Here is an 18,695-nt window from a genome sequence, read left to right as displayed (position 1 = left end):
GGCCTTCTTGGCCACCTGGGCACACTGCCGGCTCATGTTCAGCCGGCTGTCAACCAGCACCCCCAGGGCCTTTTCTGCTGGGCAGCTTTCCAGCCACTCTTCCCCAAGCCTGTAGCGCTGCATGGGGTTGTTGTGGCCGAAGTGCAGGACCCGGCACTTGGCCTTGTTGAATCTCATACAGTTGAGCTCGGCCCATCAATCCAGCCTGTCCAGGTCAGATTTGTACTTAGGCAAAGTGTATGTGCAATTCCACACCTTTGTTTTGTTGGGATATTACAGGGGTAAGTGATTATATGAATTAAAGGGAAATAGGCCTTTCAGAAGACAGAAAATGGTCATTTCATGTCTACAGGAAAAGAGTGGAAGTATTTCTAGTGGTGCGAGCAGGATTTCTATTTTTGCCCCTGTACTAACTGATTACAAAAAGTGCAGTGTAAGTAATGGAGTATGATAACTAGGGGAGGAAGATGTTCCAGTGCAGGTTGATCAGTCTGTAACCATCAGACAACTGGTTTAATTAGAGTTCAGGTATGGAAGTGACTACGGAGGGAATGTTATTTTCAGGAAAATGCAAGGGACAGGATTTCATTCTTGGCCATATCCACATCAGCACAACATTACTTCCAAATCATGCACACTGCTTTTCAGTAACACTCATCACGTTCACTCCTTCTGGTGCACCTGTATTGCTTTCAGCTCCACAGCTGATGAGAAGGGACCCAGACTTTTAGTAGTACCCAGTGACAGGACAAGAGACAATGGTCACAAATTAAAACACATGAAAAGACTTTTTCTTCTGTGAGGGCAGTCAAACACTGGCAGAGATTGTCCAGAGAGGTTGTGGAGTATCCATCCTTGGAGGTATTCAAAGCCCATCTGGACATGGTCCTGGGTGACCTGCTCTAGGTGGCCCTGCTTGAGCAGGGGGGTTAGACAGGATGACTTCCGGAAGTTCCTTCCAATCTCAACCACCTGTGATTCTGTGATGGAGCAACAAGTGGTTTGGAGGCCTCTGGCAGTAGCTTAGCTTTAGGGCTGTTGTACCTTCTTCAGTACCTGAGCCTGTAAGGGTCACATTCTCACTGAATACCCTCTGAGGCTGAGTTTTCCCTCAGTAAGATCAGGCCCATGCAATCTCATCATTTCTGTCATTTTTCCTCTTGTTATCCGTGTCAGAATTGCTTGCATTTGAGGGTAAGGATTCATGGGTTCATGTCTCAGCTTTAAATGCCTAGAAGTTAAGTTTGCCAACAGGAAAGGTAATTAGTCCTTCCTGCCTTTATATTCAGTTAAGGAAAATATGTACCTTTGGAGGGCAATAAGGCCCACAGACACTATAAGGGACCCGAGCACACACCCCGCCCTGGAGCTCTGGCAGCTGGGACTTGGGGCTGGGTTGGAGTTGGCACAGGTGAGGGCTGTCCACCTTCCTTTGATGACTTTAGACAGTACTGAGTCTGCGCTATGGGGTCAGCCAGGGCTAATCCCTCTGCCTGGGGGAGCTGCTTTGAGCTGGGGGTCTTGTGCTGGGACCCTACATGAGCTACAACCCCACCATGCCACAGCCCTGCCTGGGCCTGGCCATGGGCACTGTTGGTCCGGACCTGGATCCCAACCCACGAGGTGACATCCCAGCCTGGCCTCAGTCTGTCCCTGTACCCACAGAGGTGCCTGTTGCCCAGGGCTCAGATGATTGGAAGTGCTATGGGAACAGTTCAAGATGATTTTTTTTCTGGGAAAGCACATTGCCACGGCCACTGACTGTAGTAACCTCAGTGCTTGGGGTAGAGGGAAGGTAGTCTTTTTCATGGCAGTGAGCCAGGGGTCAGGCAGCACTGGCTCCATTCCTGGCTCTACCTAAATCTTCCATACCCTGGACAAATTGCTGAGGCCTAGATCCAGAAAATGACTTTCCTGAAGTTAAACTGTGGAGGGGACTAGGACCCCAAACCGCTCTCTTTCAACCCTTTACTCCAGACATCAAAATCACCAAATGTAAGTAGTTCCCCCACACCCAATAGTCCCTTTGTCTTCTCTGGTCACCAGATGTTTTGAGTCCATCAGGCATCACAAAAGAGAAACCCCTCTCTGATGACCCAGCTGGCTTTCTCTGGGCACACCTCGACAGGGACTCCAAGGAGAAATCAGAAATAGCCCCTGTTGCAGCTGGCCCCAGGGGCAGGGAAAAGGCCATCACACTGTTTAGCATACCAGTATGGATGTCGCCTTTAACCTTTGCTGTGGTGTCATCCTTAATATAATCATAACAAATAAAAATATGGCACATATCCCATCCAGTGGATTGAAGGTATTGGGAGGTAAGATAATTGGTATTTCCAGAGAGCAGAAAGGCAGGCTGGGTGGTTCTGTTAACATTATATCATGGTAATGTTGCTGTCATTCATAATACTGATATCCAGTAATATCAGCCTGAACAAACTCACAGCTGTGAAAATAAGTTTAAAAACTCTCCATGGAGATATTTCACTGAATAGCTGTTCTCAGTATTCATGAGAAGAAATATTTATTGGGGTCAAAATATAGATCCAATTCCTTTCAGTAAATTAGTAACAGACAATGCAGAGTCAAAAGGATATCTTTTTTTCCTTTTTTTTTGTTTTATTTGTAGCAAGCCTTCAGCAATTTGTAATTAGATCTTTCACACTGGGAGAAAAAAGGAGAAAGAGGGGGAGAGAGAGACCCATATTTCTGCAAAATCATTAGTACTTTTGGCAGCAGAAGGCTGGATCCTCAGCTGGTGTAAATTTGAGATAGCTGTACTGAAGGCAATAGGGCAATGCTGATTGACGCTCTAGATATCATTTCCACTGCCCGCAGGAGCCAAGTCTGAAGCAGCAGCAAAGTGTGATGAGCCTATATTAGATCAGACATGAGCATGTCTGAGGAGGAGATGTGGATAAAAGAAGAGCTGTAACAGGGAGAGCAAAGCTGGGTGCAAACGTGTGGGGTCCTTGAGAAATCAGGCCTGTGGAAAGGCAGGAGGAAAGGCAGAGGACATGGAGTGAAGGACTAAGAAGTCTGATGGTCACAAAAGGCTGGCACAGATCTAAATGAAAGGGCAGGAGAGTCAGCAGGGTATTGAAAGGAGAAATCTCAGTTAGCAAACGGCTCAGAACTTAATAACAGGGGTTTGATAGAGTATTGATTGGGGAGAGATTAATTATTTTAAGCCTTTCAATTTGACAGGTAATAATCTATTACTGGATAGATTAGTCAATGGAATAAGCTACCAAAAGATTTGGCTAAATGACCCCTCATATATCTTGCACCAATACAGTCTCTTCTGGCAGTTCTGATTTATACCCATAAAACTGGGTCAGACAAAGACATCTAAAAGTTCCTATGAACATCTCAAGTGCAACAGAGAAGGAATACAACTCTTTAGATGTCGAAATCTTTGGTGAAAGGATAGTCTTTGACTACGTTGCGCCTGGAGAACGTCTGGTGTATATGTATCTACATAACAGTATGTGAAGCAGGGCCACTGGACTGGCCTGTGCACTGGAACTCAATGAAGTTGAATGAATGAATCATGTCCTGGGCCTGTTTAAGTTCTCTGCATATTATTTCAACAGTATTTATCAGTGACAAAGGCTCATCTACAGCCAGGTGTTGATAAAGCGCTCTAGTTTCTGTACAACAGAACCATGCCTGTTTATTTTTGTTTCTTGAGGCCAGATGACCTACTTGGTATCATTTCCAGGACAATTTAAAATTGTCTCACGTGTGTGACCCTGTGCTTTCCTCCACACTATCATAAGACTTTAGTAGCACAAGTGCTTTTCTGTCAAGGCAGGGCTCTACCCCCTGCAGTGAACTGCAGGATCTCAAGATTGCTAAAGCTGTCCTCCAACAGTTGATTTGGTAGTGTTTTAGTTGGATCTTGTAAAAGGTAATCCTTCATTCCAGTTAGTCATCTGGATTTTCTTCCATGGTATGTGGAGGCAGATACCTCCAGAGGGTGCTTCATCCTTCTATTGAAGTTCCTGTTATTCAGTGTGTCTCAATCTCATCTATATTTACCTTCCAGCTAAAATCCTTACTTTTCAGGGGGGAAAAGGAAATTTTTTTGGAGAAAAAAAACCCTTAAGTGTCACACACACATTTATTTTCCAGCCTACACAAGCCTGTCTTGGAACACCAGGTTCCCACTTTGAACTCTTCCCATTTACAAGCTATAATCTGTGTTCTCTGAACATCTTCGTGAATTCGCTCCAAGCAAACTATTTCTGCATATCAAACTATCAGTCCGTCTGTCCATCTGGCTCACTAATCTTCTTCCCAGCTTATTTTTTTGGGTTCCTTTTGCTGTCGTATCTGTGTGTCTTTCTCAGGGAAAAAATTCTGCCTGCAGGTTTAATTGCCTGGAATACTTGGGTGAACAACAACAAGTCTGAGGACAAATGGAAGAGGGTTTGCTTAAAAATATCAAGTGAATGTCTGTGGGAAAATGCTGCTGTTGTGACCATCTGTGTATTGACATATGTTTGCTATAGAGGGCTGAATTTGACATTCTGTGCTTCAGTGGGAATCTTGAGTGCCCGAAGAATGAAGGGCTTAGCTCTCTATGCCTTGCTCAGGTCTGGGTGAGCCTCATTACTGAATTATACATGATGACCTAAACTGGTGCACAGGTGGGACAGAAGCTCCAAAGGACATCAAGAGAGTTCTGTTTGGAGCAATCAGTGATTCCTTTAAAAAAATAAGAGGAAAAAACCCAACCAGACCAATCAACGAACCAAAGAAAAAGGTGATTATTCCATAATACCAGTAATAGAAAACTTGACAATCCAAATCGGAAGGGTGAAAAGTCTCATTTTGTCCATGAAAGCAGATTACAGCTTGCTTCAGAACATTACAAAGCACTGAAATTTAGAGTCAACACTTTCTTTTGATTGAGCAACCACTTTAAATCAACTTGGCATGTAGCAGAATTTCTGGTTTTGAAAGGGACAGGAAGGCTAAGGTTTTTGCTTTAATGAGTCTGGGGAAAGTCACGGACTGTGTAGCTGCTTCTTTGAAAGACTGTACACCACCATTTAAACAAAAAGAGTTACTTATTTTTTCTTCATGTAATTACTGCTTTATGCTGCACTGTGGCACAAAACTTTCCAAGTTACTGTGCCAGAATTAACATCTTTCTTATAGCCAAACTTTGCCTTAACAGTTACAACAAAGAGAACTGGGTTTCATGGAGGCCAAGGCCAGCCTGAAAAGACTGTCTTTGGATGCAAGAAGCAGCAAGAATGGTGTCTTTCATGGTAATGTGTGCCTTTATCTGCCTGAGACTGGAGTTACAATAAGTGGAACTACATATTGAAACTATACATTAATGAACCAGATAGTCAGTAATATATATTAAGCAATTTAATCTGCTTGCTTGAAAGATGTTTGCACTGGATGCCAGAGGACTGACAACTCCTTTGCCCCACATTGGTTATGCAGTTTGTGTAGAGGTATGAAACACTTCCAGTCTGGGGGGTATTGACACTCAACTAGCACTAACATAATTGGCTACTTCAGGTGCAAGGCAATGCTGAAACAGCTTTCAGAGCAGGCATGTGGGAAAAAAATACTTATGGGACGAAGCCATGAAAGCACCTGTCTTCATTACCCCACTTCAGCTGAAGATATGTAAGGACGCCTCAACAACTTTTAGCATGCAACTTCCACGGGATAATTGCAAGCACCTTAATCTGCATTGCTAGCTTTGCTCTTCCTCATCTCATTTCTTTCTTCTGTGATTGTAAGGGCCGGGGGGGGTGAGTTATTTTTCATTGCAAAGAGCCATATTTAGACCACCCTTCATTTTCTCCTTCCTACGCACGTTTAATTTAGACATCATATCACATAGCAGAGCACCAAAGTTTAGTTCCCTTCATGTTCTTCCTACCAGACAGTTCTGGGTACAGCCTGAAGGTCCCCATGTCACCGTTCCAGTTCAGACAAAACTGAGTTTAAAACCTTTCATGAACTGGTATTTTAACAAAAAAAGAAAATGTTATTAAAGAGAGAAGAAAGAGATTTTGCATTTTTTTTTCAACTCCAATATGTATTTTTAAGCATCCGTGCTGAAATGGTGATAGAGATATTCCTAATTGTAGTTTTTAGTTTAAGTAAATGAAAACATTTTTTTTGGTCATGGCGTTTAGTAAACACCACTGTCTACCAAAGCATTTCATTAAATATTTTGGGGAGAAAATTATTAATGGGAAGGAGATGCAAAGGTGGTGGTGGTGGTGAAGTCCTTTTTTAAAAAGTCAAAGAAAAACAAAAAACCCTCTTTCACATTCCAGCTAGAGGCTTTCCAGAGAGGCTGGCATTTTTCAGGATTGTTCCACCTGCTCTAAGGATCTGCTTGACTTAGCCAGCTCTAGGATTTCTGACTGGGCTCACGTGCCTATTTTCAACTTTAAATTTCTCCACTGGGGTCCTTCCTAGGGAATTCAGTTAAGAATGTAGGAGGTAATTCACACAGGAATCACAAATGGGCTATGTAAGGGAAGCCATCTGAGTTTTAAAATGCCTCTTGACTCATGGTATCTTCCATAAATAAGGAGAGAGGGCATTGCCTTTCCCCACTTTTTTCATCTGGGAGTTTGGAAGTCATGCCTTTTGGAAATAATAAGGAAGGTTTTGAGGTTGCTGGGATATTTATTTGGCTGTCACTTCACTGTGATGCCTGGTACCAGATCAGACATTTTGGTGCCTGAAAGTGTAGGGAGGTTTCAAAAAGACTTGCATTTTCAGCCACATGTTTCAGCATTGCGCTGGTTTTGGCTGAGATAAAGTTAATTTTCTTCATAGTAGCTAGTATGGGGCTATGTTTTGGATTTGTGCTGAAAACAGCGTTGATAATACAGGGATGTTTTAGCTATTGCTGAGCAGTGCTGACACAGAGTCAAGGCCTTTTCTGCTCCTCACCCCACCCCACCAGCAAGTAGGCTGGGGGTGCACAAGAAGTTGGGAGGGGACACAGCCGGGACAGCTGACCCCAACTGACCAAAGGGATATTCCACACCATGTGACGTCATGCTCAGCATATAAAGCTGGGGGAAGAAGAAGGAAGGGGGGGACATTTGGCGTGATGGCATTTGTCTTCCCAAGTAACCGTTACACGTGATGGAGCCCTGCTTTCCTGGAGATGGCTGAACACCTGCCTGCCGATGGGAAGCAGTGAATGGATTCCTTGTTTTGCTTTGCTTGTGTGTGCGGCTTTTGCTTTCCCTGTTAAACTGCCTTTATCTCAACCCATGAGTTTTCTCACTTTTCCCCTTCCAATTCTCTCCCCCATCCCACCAGGGGGGACTGAGCAAGCGGCTGTGTGGTGCTTAGCTGCTGTCTGGAGTTAAACCACGACAATTATCCAACAACCTTTGGGAATTCACACTAGGGCACCCCTAGAAAAAGGGATCATCCAAACCCCACTGCTTTCAGTATGTGTTGGATCAATTCCCTTGTAGACTTTCTCACATCCCCGTCCTGGGTGGGGGGACTTCTTTATTTCTAATTTGTTGAGTGAGCACAGAAACATGGAGAATTTAATGGCAAGAATATGGTTTTGAAAACTTGTCAATAAGTTGTCTTAAAGGGAATTATGGGAAGATAAACCTGTTTGGAAAGGGGGATGGTGGACACATACTGTTAATTGTCATACCTGATGCTTCTGAAAATGTTAAGTCCGGTCTATTCTATGGGCACCACTTTTTTCACTGACATTACAATTTTTTCCCAAAATTTGCATTAAAAAAGAGCAAGAACAACTGGTTTTGCTGGTCTAGGCAATTTGCTGTGCCAGAAGCTAATGAGACATGAATAAGGGCAGAAATGCACATCTTTTCACTTCTTTAAACTTTCCATCTTTTCACTGCTTCTGATTTTTCCTCAGATATCAGCACAACTTCGCTGTGCTGTCAAAGTCTATGTATGATCACATGGCTAAAAAACAGCAAAAATCCCTCATTTCATCACTCTCTTTTTATTCCAATCTAAATGGATGGCTCTGGCTGAGAAAAAGGATCTGCTGTTTTCATGGCATTAATAAAATCTTTTCTTTGCTCCCTTCCCACCCTGTAACGACATATTAAGGATAAAAGAAACAAACAAAACCCAAACTCACAAAACTCCTCAGGGCTGGTAACTACTCTTTAACAGGTGTTTTGTTTGTTTGTTTTTATAAGGGGCATTGAAAAAATTAAGTATTTAATCCAGCAAAGAGACTTTTCCAGCATAAGGAAAGCAGTTTTACTGACTGCTCAAGCGAAACGAAATGCAGACTGCTCGGCTCTGCCTACCTCCAGTCACACTATCTTTCCTGGTCACCAGAACATGGATTTATTCCAAAAAACAAGAAAACTGTATTCAAACAGGTAATGTCCCTGCTCTGACTCACTGCAGAAGAGTGCAAGCAATAGGGAGGGGAAGAAAAATGTGGTCAGAAAAGACAGGGAAAAAGCAGGAACCCTTTTGGGGCAGCTCACATCTTGACAAGTTTATATAATTTGTGAAATCAGGACCTATGAGCTGTTTTAAAAAGAAAACCAATTCCACCCAAAGTAATTACATTTCCATCCATGTGGAAAAATTCTAATTTTTAATCTAAATTAATTCTAATCTAATTCTAAATTAATTTTCATTAAAAAATATTTGTATAAATAAGAGATTTCCAAAGCAAAATGTACTTGCCTTTTGGAGCAGCAGCCTTACGCATTTTTTTTCCCACTGAAAAACTTCAAGAAAGACTGCATTTAGCACTTCAGGTATAAGTGCATGAAGCAACCTCACATATTTGAGTACGCATACTCATGCAAAACTTGTATGAGTCCATGGATATTCATCCATTCATTTTAATAATTTTTTTACTTAGACATATAGCAACTACATAAGACTTCAAAGACATTTTAGGTCCAAAATAATGAAGATGAATCTCTTCCTCACCACCCCAAACAAATCCAGAGAGTCATTCTGGTGTCTCCTTAGTACATGCTGTGAGTAAGACCTGTAATTTTCTCCTGTTCTTCTAGTCAGACAAAATTGTATCTCACTCCTTAGCAATATTGCTGTGGTTTTGCGGTATAATTAATACTCTGAGGAAACTCACACTGTGAGAATCTCTTCTAGAAACTGACCTGGCAGATGACCTCCAAGTAAGATATGGAGTAAAACAATATCCACTTAGCTGATAACTAAAGCTGATAGAATAAATAACTCTGACATAATATTGCTCACAATCAGCAGCAAAGGCTCCAGATTGGGCAAATAGGTAGGCGAGTTGCTTAGACCCTTGGCCCTACCACTGATGCATCTTCGGATCCTCCTAAGCACCGTGGCAGACCATCACTGTGCATCACTGAGAAGCCACGTAAGGGACCACGCTGACCCCTGCATAACTCTGGTGCAGTCCAAGATGCTCACACCCTGGCTTAGTTCAATACCCACTGTGGGATCCAACTGTTCATAGACTAGTAAAAATGCAGAGCTGGAAGGAACCCTGAGAGATAGTGTAGCCCACTCCCCTTCCCTGGGAAGTGGGGAAGGTTTTTCTGCACCAGGAACATTTTTGGTTTTGGCCACAAGAGCTGCTATCAGCAGGATGCAGCGTTTTCTTGAGAAAGAAATTAAAACCTGAGTCTTCATTATGGTTCTTGTAGTGATGGGGTAAACTCAGACCAGAACTGTTCCTTATCTTATTGGTACACATAGATGCAATTCACACAGTTTATGATAACCGTAAATGACGTGTATTTAAGTGGATTAAAATAAATACTCAGAGTGTGCAGAGGCCCCACAGAATCATGACCTGATAATACTGATTAATTGTCTGGAGTTGATTAAACACAGATTGAACTCCTAGCTGTAGCACACTTGCATTGGCTCTTTTCTCTTTAAAAGCACTAATCTGCCCACATCCTAGATTTTATACACAGGAATTTTGTCTTTGATTTCACTGGAATTAGTACATAAGGGAAGGGGAAGGTACAAGTGAAGTCTTTTTATGATCCCACCCATATTATTAGGATCAGGCTTGAGCTCCCACCTCCCCATGTCAGATGGTTGAACTCCACCCTGGTACGAACATTAGCTCATTCCTGTGTGTCCTATTCAATATCCCCCAGACCCACTGGAAATTTTATGGGGAAGACTAAATTTGTGCTAAATGTCAGGTCATCATCTTTGTTTGCTTTTTATTGAAAATGCAAACAAACCAACCAACAACTTTTCACTCAGAGCGAGCCTGGGCAACCAAAAAGATGTCATGCAACCACTGAAGAAGCAGTGTCAGCTCTCTAAGCTTCTGCATTGCCTTTGAAGCCTTGCTGGGATCTCTGGTGGCACAAAGCAGCCGTGGCTTACAGGGCTGGTAGGAGTTTTCGTTATAACAACATTGCCACCTAGTGCTCCAGTGGTACAGTTCAGACAGGGCCTGGGAAATTCTGTGTTTTAGCAGCCGAAACAAGTACAGAACAAGTTTGTTTGACAGGTTTTTAATATTTTAGAAGAGTGGACGGGCCTCAAGAAATGCAGTCGTTGTTTTGGGTGATCCACCTCCGTCACAGTGTGTTTAAAGTACTCCCAAAAGGTGAGGCATTGACATAGTTACTGCACACGTTTAAAAAAAAAAAGAAAAGTGGGATTCATCACATTGAAATCTGTCCACTCTAAAGCCAGGAATAAAGCCTAAATTGGTCATCTAGACTCCCTCTGTTGTAAACAGAGATAGGCGGCACCACCCAGGTCATAATACATCCCACCTACATGAGAATATGTTTATTAATAAACACTGTGTTTATTAGTAAGCATGTGTTTATTAATATACCTAATAATAAACGTATTAATAAATATCCTCCATGTGTTTTTATTCTCTCTGCTCATCATCTAGGGAGCCATAGGGACTCAGACTGGATGCCTAACTTACAGGTGGGTAATTTTGGGTGAGGTGAGTCTGGGTGTAATTCTATGGCAAAGCTAGGAAAAGAACCAGAATCTTTATAACCCTGTATTTTAGCCATACTATCACCTCTCCTGTGCAACTAACTTTTAGTGAGAGTAAAGGAACATGCCACTTCTGAAATAATTCAAAGCTTGCTTGCTTGTTTTTGCAATGACATGTGAGGTGTAGTTTCACACTACCTTTGAGGAGTTTGGGGTTTTGAACATTTTAAATTTGATCCCAGTGACTATGCTACTGAAAAGAGAGAAAGGATACCTACCTGCAGGGTAGAGGTAGGATTTTATTCCCAAAAGAAAACAGCATAAGAACATCTATTCTAGACAGTCTTGGGGAGAAGGATTGAAGTTTTGCTCACTGTAACTGTGTTGATTTGAGGTTTTGCCAAGTGAAATAGCTGCCTTTTCTGCATATTTCCAGGTACACTGCAGGAGGGAGATTTTTGGCAGGGAAGGTGTAGAGATGGGATTGAAAAGGTCTGGCTGCAGACTGTGTTCTTGTATTGTTCCTACCCAGTATGATTTTGGAAGTCACTTAGGTTACCTGTACATTTTCATATGAGATCTAATGTCAGGCATCATCATGGTAGTTTTCATCTACCCATATGGGCTTAGACCAAAGACATGGTTCTTCTGGCGCTAGCATAAGTCATATGAGTCTGCCAAAGGCTCTGAGTACATAGGTATCTGGTACTAAAGTCTACATCATCACATCTTCTTATTGTCTCATTGGTACTACAAAATTTAAGCAAAAGATAATCACCTTCCCCTTGTGTACACTTTCTCACTGAACAGTTGCATTAATTGCAACAACAGCATGGATATCTCTCTAGCACTGGCTATCTTTACTGCTACCATTTACCCTAGTAAAAATACACACAAAACTACATGTTTTTGTTTCTCTGAGGTAAGGTGTATCAGTACACTGATAGCAAACACAAGTGGTTAGCGCTTTGGGTTGAAGTCTCCTGTAAAAAATGTTCCACTGAAACCTCTAGGCAACTTGCATTTGGATGAATCCAAATGCAGCTCCATCTGTCAATACAAGATTTCAGGATTACTCTGTTGGCAGTGTCCAAGTTACAGGGGAACTCTTCAGATATAAACTGCCTGGCTCAATAACCCATAGAGGCAAAAGTCCTCATATTTGTGAGGGTTTACGATAATATGCTCAGTATCCTACAGCTGTATCTGGAAATGTAAAGGGTTTAGCAAATCAGCAAATTTTCCTTGTGGGCCTTCTTGTTCTTGAACTGGAGAAGTATTCCTCTGTGTCCTAGCTGTCATTGCATGCTTGACAGATTTTGGAATGGGATGTAACAAGGTGTCCAAAACCATTGGAGACAGATTTTCCTCCCATACTAAAATACACGGTAGTAACTTGGTCTCTTTAGCAAGCATCATGTGCCTTGTAAAATTGGTAAGTCGGTGGCTGGGAGCTCCTTGCTCTACACATGACTTACTAGATACCTGCAGAAGGTGAAACAGCAGTCTCTGCTCCTTTTAATTGTTTTACAAAGTGTTTTCCCTTCTTTTAAAAGTAATAGATGCAATTGCACAGAGACTAATCCCCCGTAAAATGTGACTTCTTTGGAAACACATCTGGTGCTCTAAAATTTATTGTTATAGACATGATACCCATCTCATACTGGTTATCTCTGTCATATGCAGGTTATCTTTGTCATTATGTCATAATCTCCATTTGTGCAAATAACAGATGAACAAAGCTTTGTTTTTCAGGTGAGCACTTGAAAATCTGTGTTTAAAGTAAAACCCGATTATACTGGTACATTACACTCATTCTTGCCATCAAACAATACAGGGTAGGCCCTGATCTCCTCTTGACCCATCTTTGACTTTTAGATCTGGGTATTAAGTAAATGTAGAGAACAGGTGAAGATATTCGGGGTGGGATTCACCACTGCTAACTGAAGGGGTCTATTTCTGAGACAGTCACACCCTCTTTAAATGGGGACAAATATGCTCTTGTGGAGCACACATCTTCTGCCCTCCTTTAGAAAAGAGTATCCACCTTGGCTGTGCTGATCTTTCTGAGATGGATTTGGATAGAGTTGAAAAGGTCTAGCTCAGATTTAGATATCTACAATGCATAAGCGATGGCAATGTAGCCAGATCAATCCCACTTGGAGTAGGTACTGCTGTAAATGACTTCCTGCAATGTGAGGTAGGGATGGGCTCATCCAACTAATTTCCCGGTGTCATCCTGTGACTCAGAAGCATTTTTTTCTGACCTCAGTGTTGTGACTACAAATTCCTTGACGTCCATAAGCTGATTGCCTATTAACTTCAGACACCTCAGTCGTGCTGGTGCAAAGATGTTCAGAAGGAAGATGTCAGGCACAATGACGCTGACCATCGACAATTGGGTCCTATTTGCACAGAAGCCCTCAAGCAGAGGTGACAGACAAGGATGCTACACCTCTCACTTAGTGGATTGATTAGACGAAAATTAGGATTTTTTTTTAAAACACCTAAGTGCTTTAAAAAATCCATCCCACAGATTTTTTTGAGCTTGGGCATCTTAACGCTACTGTGAATCTCACCAGGGGTTTGCACACATCTACAGCCGCTCGGGTACATGTGGAAAACTGGCTGGCGATTCTGGAGATTCCCTGTGGAGAGAAATCACACCTGAATTAAACTGTTACAATTAGAACCAAAAGTGGAAGGGCTGGAATACCACGTATATGGTAGGTCTTGCCAAACTGAGAATGAAATGATGAAAATCTTAATCAGTGCAATTAAATGTTTAATTGTTAATGCTTGAACTTCAAAATGTTATACTTCTATAGTAGATTCACAGGGAATGTTTTCATGTAGACACAAGCCTTTCAGAAATGCCCTATTCCAAGCTGTCAAGCCCTTCACTTAAAGTAATTTCTCTATCACAGTGCCCAAACACATACCTCTCAGGACTGTCAGCTGTGATGTCTCGTGCAGAAATATGATCTTTGGGGTACAACACATCTCGAACCAGAGATGATTTAGCTTTGAGAATTTTTAACCAAGGTTAAATTCTGTCCAGTTTCTGAAGTCAAACAGGAAAATCTGCTTTTATCTGAAAATCAGTGTCCCTGCTACATCTATGAAAACTAATCTCAGCTGTTATCCATCAGTTAGGGTGGCCAGTATAACTAGTGTACCACATAATATGAGGTGTACTTGTCCACGGGGAAGAGAAGAAACAGAACTCATTGACATGAATTTAAAATTGATTTTTTACTGAAGCTGATAAACAGTAGGGTTCCTCCAAGCTCCCCAATTCCCAAATTAAGAAGCACAGCAGACTGTCATTATGCAAACCTGCTTAAATTCAAGCCCAAATGATTTACTGACTAAACTAAGTAAAGCAAATCTTGGCTTTGACTGCAAAAAACAGATTTTTCAATTTAATGTTGAAAAAGAAAATCAAAAGAAAAGTCAGTTTGAATCATTCAGAGAGAAAGAAGTTGTATGTTTTTTTCCCTCCTGCTTTTAAATTTTGTGTAAAAAAAGTCTTATTTGGGAGATTGGGAATGGGAAGACAAAATGTTGCACGTTGCAATGCCAAGTGAAACATTTTGATATTTAAGAAGAGAAAAGCACAGTACCAGATCAGACCAATATCCTGTCTCCAGTAGGAGCCAAAAATTAATGCCTATGGAAAAGCATAAACCAATAGTTCTTCAGAATTCTCTCCCAGACTGCAATACCTTACAGCTCAGGGATTTCCTGAGCCTGAAATCATGCTTTGTATCTAACTCAATGAACAACTTCTCTGCAAAGTTGTATAGGCAACATTTGAACTCATCTAAAGTTTTAGCACTTGCGATATCAGATATCAGTGTCTGGAAACAGGGAATTCCATGGGTTGACTGCATGTTCTATGATGAGAGACTTTCTCTAGTTTGTTTTAAATCTCTGACCTGTTGTTTCATTTGATCCACCTGACTGTTGCACCAAGACAGTGAACAATCATTTCCAAATATATCCATTTTTACTTAATTAAAAAAAAAATCCCAAATATTTGTAGTTTGCTGAATAAATGTGACTCCTCTTGTTTCTTGCCATGAAATGGGAATGAGAATATGCTTGTGTCAAAACAACTTTTCCCTCCAGTTGCTGTCTGTAACCCCACTCTAAAACAAGATACTGAGCAGGGCTTTGAAAATGCCTCTAAGAGCTGCCTGGAAGATGACTAAAACTGGGCATCACCTATTGCCCCCACTGCTCTGGTGTGTATGGTGGAGCCTTTTTGGACAGAAAGCCCTGCTGTGAGGTGAAAACCAATTTGGCATCACAGCAGATAGAGAGCAGAATTCTGGTCGTGGCTGCTGTTGTTGGATGGGCAAAAGAAGCCATGTTTTAAAAAAAAGCGCTCTCTGACATCATTTTATGGGCAACGATGCCAAAGTTGGGAAATACTGCCTTTAGACTGTAGTCTTCCTGTATATTTCCTCTGGCTTTGCCTGACATCTGTGATTTGCTTTCACATATCTCACTGTTTTTATTGCGGTTACAATTTGTGACTGATTTCCTATCTGAACCTAACTAGGAACAGTGACCTTACCTCCCTAACAAGAGCATTCATAGATGTGCTTCACAGCTCAGATCTGGTAGATGATGACACGCAAAAGTGATGGAAATTATTTATTAATAAATTTTTATCTCCCAATCATTAAAAAAACTGTGCATCAGGCCACACGCATGCACACACCCCCTGAGAGTGTCTTAAATAATATCTCTAAATCAACAGTAAATATTGGGTTTTTTTTAATCTTAGTTTCCGAACCCTGAGGTGTGCTTACGGTATTTCCAAGTTTTTCTCTGATACCACAAAGTCTAAAATTTTCACAGTTTTTATCAAACAGATTTTCTGTAAACACAACATCTAGTACAGGTGTAAAAGAGTTTGGATAACCTAGGCATCAAAATTCAAAGAAAGTATTGAGTCTTTCCCAATTTAAAAATCAATGCAAAAACGTCTCCAAATGTGCATACTAACAAAAATACATGCTTGCATGTGTGCATTTTCCACTATATATAAGGGAAGTGTTTGCCATCTCTTCTGAAGGTTAAATTGTCTCACCGATCTGCTGTCAGACGTCAATGAATAAATTAAGGCAAGAAATAAGAGCTGAGCAAGTGTGGTGGAGAAGCTGCTGGGAGTGTCAGTGTTGATCTTTGTCTGTGTTGAAGAGCAAGGAAGCCCTCAGAAAGAAATGAGATTCTTGGTTCACAGACGATCTCTGTAAGACAGATATAAATTTCATTTAGAGGGTGCTAATTAGGGTCTGTTGAACACTCTGGATAAATTGACTGAGACACTAATTCAGGACTTGCAGATTTTAGGAATGCTGAGCAAACCTTTTTTTGTCCAATTTCTAGCAGGTAACCCTTATGTCTCCTAGGACCTGGAAGGCTCCTGGCCTTTGTGTGGCCATAGACTTTAGTGGTGCTACCCTACAACTAACAGCATGGCAATGGAGGAGGTGCAGAAGAGCAAACTCCCACCTGGCAGTGGATCATCTCTCTGGTAAGCGCAGGCAGTCACCAGGTTTCAGAACAACCTAATGACTTAGCCCTAGTGTTGACTAACACCATCAGCAAGAAACTCTGTCATGTGAATTTACACAAAGCATATTTCTTGGGTCAGGCATGAAATCAAAATTCCTTCAAGGAAGATGAGACTTTAAACACTTGCTGTTGGGAAAAAAAAAGTCTCCAAAGGCCTTATCTCACGCATGATACAGCCACAAGCATCTGCTTCCGTTTCAGTTTTTCCTTCTGTTAAAAACTAAAGAGAGTGTTTCCAGATCCCTGGAGCAGCTGTCCCTTTTAAGCCAGATACATAGCAATATGACACACGCTGTTGGACTGTGGATGGGAAAATGCTGTATTTATCAAAACAGACAATTTTTATCTCTTATTTTTGGACAATTGCTAGGCAAAGCAGTGGAAGTCTATTACCAGATTTTTCATACAGTATTTTGAATTCTGAGTTAGAAACTGGCAAGTGGATGTGGCATATTTCAGGAGAGTCTCATCAATAGCAAATGTGAGATGCAAATTCAACTAAAGTCTACAGTTTAATCCTCATTAAGAGACTCATTGGTGTCCACTTTATCAGGATAATGAGATAGAAAACAAGAGTCCTAAGGGAGACCTTAATTAGGAGTTTTGGCAGGTCTGTTAAAATGCATATATGATGACTGATTTGGGGGGTTTGCTGTCGTTGCATTTTGTTGCTAATATGCATTTGCAAATGTATCTTCTTCTCCTAAGCTTTAAAATGCATTTCAAGTAGCTCTCCTTATTCTATGATTTTTTAAATCCTTCCTCCAAATTCCTACAGACCTTCAGTCCCTCTGCCCAGTCAGACAGTAGGAGACAGGCTTTACTTGCAGGGCTCCTTACAAATTATTATGTGTCAGTGGTCAATATGTGAAGCAGTCTGAATCTTACAAATCTGATTAAGGATAATCTTAGGGCAAAAGCAAAGGAGAGAAATTCCCGGTCAGGACACACACACCCTGTTCAAGCTGGGGCAAATCATGTAATCTCTCTGTGTCTCTGATCCCTGCCTGTAAAATGGAAAATAATATTATGTGGATATTAGCTGCTCCTGCAAGATAAACATAACCTCATCACATCACATTCCTGTTGGACTGCAGCACATCTCCCTTCTCTGCTTTCTCCACAGCTTATGTACTGCTTGGCTATCACATAGTACTTGGCTGCTAATTTGGCCAATTAATTGTTATTTCATAGACAGGCGAATTTCCAGAAGCTGAATGACTCTGCAGTGCTCTGACCCCAGAAGCAAGGAAGGATTTTCAATACATCAGCACAGCCAGTGGCTCAAGAATGCCCCAAGCCATCAGCTGGTGGGGCCTGGAGCATATACTGGAGAAATACCTGCCTGTACCAGCCTTGTTCTTGCTGTCTTTCTCACCACTCTTTTACCGGTCACTACCCAGAGACAGGCTTCCAAATTATAGGGACATTTGGTTTGACTATAATAGTAATAAAATAAGTTTAACCTTTTACTATTATGCTAGTAATTTAATTTAATAACATTTTATTACTATACTATAATTTTATTACTATAAAACAAGTCAGTAACTTTTCCCTGATCTGAGACAAGAGAGTTCACATCTAGACAGATCAGCTTTCTCATCCTCCACAACCAATGACTGCACACGAATTTCCTACTAGGCGTGATCCCTATGTGCAAATCACCAGAGGCTATGTGGTTGTTACTGGTTGGCCTGGGCCAAAATTGAGCTGCGAGTCCAGGAACTGTTCTAGCAATTAACAGTACAATTTACCGCATGGCAGTGTTTGAACCAGGGCCTGGCTGTGCTTTAGTAGCACGGCGGCAGCCAAAGGGACCCAAATACAGACACTTCCTTTATGGTAGAATGTATGTGCGTAATACCAACAGAGAGAGATGTGCCAAACTCCAAAGCATTCGGCCTGCAGAGACTTCTGCTACTGATGCCACATCTGTGGGTTTGTCATGGTTTAACCCCGGTCAGCAACAAAGTCCCACACAGCCGCTCACTCACTCTCCCCAAGTGGGATGGGGGAAAGTGAGAACAAGTGGGATGGGGGAAATTGGAAGGGGAAAAGTGAGAACACTCGTGGGTTGAGATAAAGGCAGTTTAATAGGGAAAGCAAAAGCCGCGCACGCAAGCAAAGCAAAACAAGGAATTCATTCACTC

This window comes from Pygoscelis adeliae, unplaced genomic scaffold (genome assembly GCF_000699105.1).
Source record: "Pygoscelis adeliae isolate BGI_AS28 unplaced genomic scaffold, ASM69910v1 Scaffold121, whole genome shotgun sequence".
In the NCBI taxonomy this organism is placed as follows: Eukaryota; Metazoa; Chordata; class Aves; order Sphenisciformes; family Spheniscidae; genus Pygoscelis; species Pygoscelis adeliae.
The sequence above is the reverse complement of the archived record's forward strand: the minus strand, read 5'-3'. Positions refer to the sequence as shown.